Below are 4,577 nucleotides of genomic sequence, written 5' to 3'. Positions count from 1 at the left end.
CAAGTTTTCATCCAATTTTCTGACGTATAGCAAAATGTTCTAGCTTTAAAAAAAATGTGCATTCTTCAGCTTTCTCCTACACTTTTCCTTCTATCTTTCAACACTGAGCACTGGGTATTGTAAATGTAAAGAACATGATGTTACATGTACATTTTAATTGCACATTGTAGGGATAAACAAAATCCATGATATTTCGGTAACTCATAGTGTATTTCTAAAATGAAAGCTCTCTATCAAAATACACTTTCCACTAGGAAATATAAATAAAACAGACAAATGGATCTACACAGAGTAAAAATTAACTTTGGTAGATTTCAGTGTAGGACAGTCCATAACAAGTATATTTGCCGTTATTCCCCCAGAGCTGCTCATCTTCCGATTTAAGATTTTAAAAATATTTTTAATTGGGATTATCATGTTGACGTCTGTGTCTCATTCCACATCATCTTCAGCCAAGCTCTGAGCACTTACAATTCTCTGACTAATTGTTGGAAGCTTAGTCAGAAGCATCTGGAACACTGGCGGTGGAAGCGTCTGCTGTCACACCTGCAGTACCTGCCAGGGCTGTCCACACACGGCGATTGCATGTGTTAGATGACCTACACCCTCATATTCAGTATGGGCTAGTAACTCCTCACCAAGCTGTATTTCTTCGAGGAAGAATTTCTGAATGGCTTCAGCATCTTTAAGATCAGGTCACTTAGAAAGTCCAGCTCTCTCTTTGGCAAGCTTTTGTTTGTTTCTTGGTTCTCGCAGCTTGTTCTTGAAGTTGGGGTCACTCCGTCTCTTGCGGTCGAAGTGAACGCAGTACCGATGAAAAGGGCCCCACAGGCCCCGGCGGCGATGGCGCTGTTTGGCCCACCCTCTTTTCTCGACCGAGGAGCAGGGTCGGCGGCGGATGGGCCCGCGAAGAAGCCCTTGGCCGCGAACGCTCAGAGCGGACGGCGCCGCACAGACCTAACGCCCGCCGTGGGGGACGCGGAAAAGCCTAAATTTTAGAATTTTGCAATCTTAAACCATTGACCCTGAATCTAAGAACTTTAGAATCTTATACTCCAAGAGTGGTTTAAGATAATAGAATATTTGAACCTTATTCTTAGAATCTTGACTTTGGAATCGTCAGTCTTCAGAATCAGAGCAGCTTGGGCTCAGACTACTGGTCTTGACCCTAGGACCTCTGGGCTGTCAGGGACCTAAAGTCAGAAAAGAACCTTATTTGGTACCTTGGACCTTTATAAGGAGGCACTGGAGTAGGCGGTGAATTTAGAGTACCAGGATACAGTTTCTATTGTGGGTATCCCATCCTGAACCTGACCTGCTCCTTGTCCAGTGACCTCACACTCTCCTCAGAGCCTAGAACATGTATCTGCAACACCCTGAGCCCGTGCCACCCCATCTTCTTGGGGCCAGGGTGCCCATGCCTTCTCTAGTGACTACTCAGATGAATGGGATCCAATAACTGGGCAGATGAGCCAATAGGAGAGGGCGATAGGCCCCTTCCTATCCCTTTTCCCAGGGATCCTCTGAGCCTTCTGGAGGCAATGAAGCCTTCTCTGAGTATTGGCCCACTGGCAACTGGAATGGAGGAGATTCCAACCCTAGAGGAGGCCTCCAGTAAGATATAGAAATACCAGTGAAATCTCAACAGGCTTGTGCAACATGCCATAAGATCAATTGTTGTCTAGGGCCTGATATTCGGTATTACGCTAACACTTACTTCATATTATTCATATGTCACATCACCACCTCTCCATGCTTAACATTAATTAAGCAGTTCAGGGATAGGAATATCTCCTGAAACTAGAGATTATCCAAGACAATCTCCGGAGAATAAAACGTAACACAAAATAGTATTTAGTCCTTAACTTTCTGGTGGTCATTATTTTGTTTGAAGCAGATGTCTACATAATTATATCTATGCATTTATATATAATACATGTATGTTTATTTATATTCTATGTATAAGATGGATTTGAGATAGCTTTAGAAACTGAAGAAAACATAAAATAGGACAAAACATAAAAAATAATCTAGGGGGAGGGAGAAGAGCAATAGATATTTTCAGGCACTTGAACAAGAGAGGTATAGAAGACGAGAAAGAGGCTCTGAGCTCCTGGCGGCCAAGGTGAAAAAGAATATGGCTGGGTATAAAGGATTTCATTACCTGGTAAAAGAAAGAAAAATAGTTTGCTTTTGATAAAACTTTTTTTTCCTACTGGATTTAAAGAGAAAGTTATAGGTCAGTGCTGAGTAATATAACTGGCACTGTATTCAACTCATCTGTTCTGCATGATAATATTAAAATTTAATGCTTTCATTTGAAATACGGTGTTGGAGGAGAACTCTATGAATACCCTGGACTGCCAGAAAGACGAACTTGTGGGTCCTAGAGCAAATTACACCTGAACTATTGCTAGAGGCAAAAAATGATAAAACTGAGGCCGTCCTACTTTGGGCACATCATCAGAAGGCAGGATTCTTTGGAAAAGACAATAATGCCGGGAAAAGTAGAAGGCAGCAAGAGCAGAGGAAGACCAAATATGAGATGGACTGACTCCATAAAAGAAGCCATAGGCGTGAGTCTACAGGAGCTGAGTAGGGCTGTTGAGGACAGGACACTGTGAACATCACTCATTCATAGGGTCGCCAGGAGTCGGAGCCAACTTGATGGCACTAACAGCGACAATGCTTACTGTGTACTTACTTGTGTCAGAAATGCAAGTTCTTGAGCCCCACCCAAGACCAACTGAATAAAAACATCTGAGCATGGGGCCCAGCAACCTGTGTTTTAATCACACTCTGGTGTGATTTCAATGCACTGGAGTCTGAGAAACACTGGTGTAGAGGATTGGAGAACAAAGGGTGGGGCAGCTTGGGATTCTGTGTCACCAAGTTCTTGACCCTCTTGAGGAAAATTGACCTTTGACTCTGAGTTTACTCGTTGAGTAAGTTTCCCTTGAGTTAAGGAGGACAGGCAATTAATAAGCAGAGACTGCTTAATGGAAGTGAAATGGATCTCAGCCAGGAGACCTGGACGAGACCATCTGATGAGATGATTGTTCAGAGAGCGGGAGGGAGCTAATGCTGAATGGCACCACGTGCCAAGGTCTAAACTATTTATTAAGCCACTACCGTGTGCTAGGCCCTTTGAGAAGTACGGGGCATACAGAGGTGAAAAAGGCAGACCCACATGTCTAATAAAGAATACATACAAGTAATAACAAGGTAACTATAATTCAGTGTTATAAGGGCTATGATTGATAACCTCTATTCTAGCTAGAAACTGGTGTTCTTTTTCTAGTATAACAACTAGAAAAAAATTTACAATGCGTTTTACAACAGTAACACAAATGATAAAGTTTATACTATCAAAAATGTTTGTTGAAAAAATTAAAAATTTGAATGAAAGACATAAAAGAAGATTTGAATAAATGGGGAGCTATATCAAATCAGTGAGAAGGGTAGCATAATGCATTCTCAAAAAATTTATTGCTAGATTTTGAGGGAGCTTACAAACATATTCCAAAATTTAAATGGAAGGGTAAAGACAAACAAATAGGTAAGTCAACTTTGAAAAATACAAAGTGAGAAGGGTCTTCTTGAATCAGATAGGTAAAAAGACATACTGCACAGCTATAGTAATAAAATACGATGGGATTGGCACAGCAATAGGCAAATAGATAATAAAGCAAAGTAGATAGCTCAGAAGTAGACAAGGTGGATAGGAATTTGAAATCGATAAAGACGGCACTATAAAACAATGAAGAATGGCAGATTTTTTTTAGATAGATTTGAGAAAAAATGGCTTCCAACATGAAGAAAAATAAAAAAGAATTCCTACTTTACATGTTAGAGAAACTCCACGTGGATTCGAGATGTAAGTGTGAAAGATAAAACTAGGAATACCCTGAAAAAATAGGGGTGAGGAGAAGCTAAGAACTCACATACCAAAAGGTAAAAAGCATGATGGATTTGAGTCTATCAAAATTAAGAATCTGCTTGGTGAAGGACAGAATACAAATTTGAAAATATATTTGCAATGTTTCAAGTTGCCAAGGAACAAACATATAGAAGTCCTGAAAGCAGTAAAATAACACAGGAAATCCAAAGAAAATGAGCACAGTTTCTCAATAAGCAATTCACATAAGGGGAAATGCTAGTTGCTAACAAGTATGTACAGAGATGATTCATTAGTAAACAGAGATGCAGATTAAATAGAATGAGGTACCACTTTAGCCTGATAAGGATGGCAAAAAATTAGAAAGTTGGATAATACCAAACGTTGCTGAGGATGTGGGGAGATGGGAACAATGTAGTCCATTCCTGCTGGGAGTGTAAATGGTACGACCGTTCTAGGAAACCGTATCAAAGTACATTCAATTCTTATTATTTGTAGTAGTTACGTTCTATAGTCACGAGAACACTGAAATTGAGAATACTGACTCATTCTTTCAGGGGAATTACAGGGTTAGTTTCCTGTGAGCCTCTGTTCACAACATTTTTGTCAACGGACCAAAGCACAATCTTGTTTTACGTGTGTTTCTGTTTAAAAACACCTTATTTAATATATACTGTCG

At 40.2% G+C, this 4,577-nt stretch overlaps 1 pseudogene; it reads right to left on the bottom strand.

Moving 5' to 3' along the window:
* Positions 1 to 418: 418 nt before the first annotated feature.
* LOC131409007 (mitochondrial import receptor subunit TOM20 homolog) lies at positions 419 to 1,396 on the bottom strand (annotated as a pseudogene).
* Between the last annotated feature and the right edge of the window lie 3,181 nt (positions 1,397 to 4,577).

The sequence above is a fragment of the Diceros bicornis genome, chromosome 7, assembly GCF_020826845.1.
Source record: "Diceros bicornis minor isolate mBicDic1 chromosome 7, mDicBic1.mat.cur, whole genome shotgun sequence".
NCBI classification, from domain to species: Eukaryota; Metazoa; Chordata; class Mammalia; order Perissodactyla; family Rhinocerotidae; genus Diceros; species Diceros bicornis.
The sequence above is the reverse complement of the archived record's forward strand: the minus strand, read 5'-3'. Positions and strand labels throughout refer to the sequence as shown.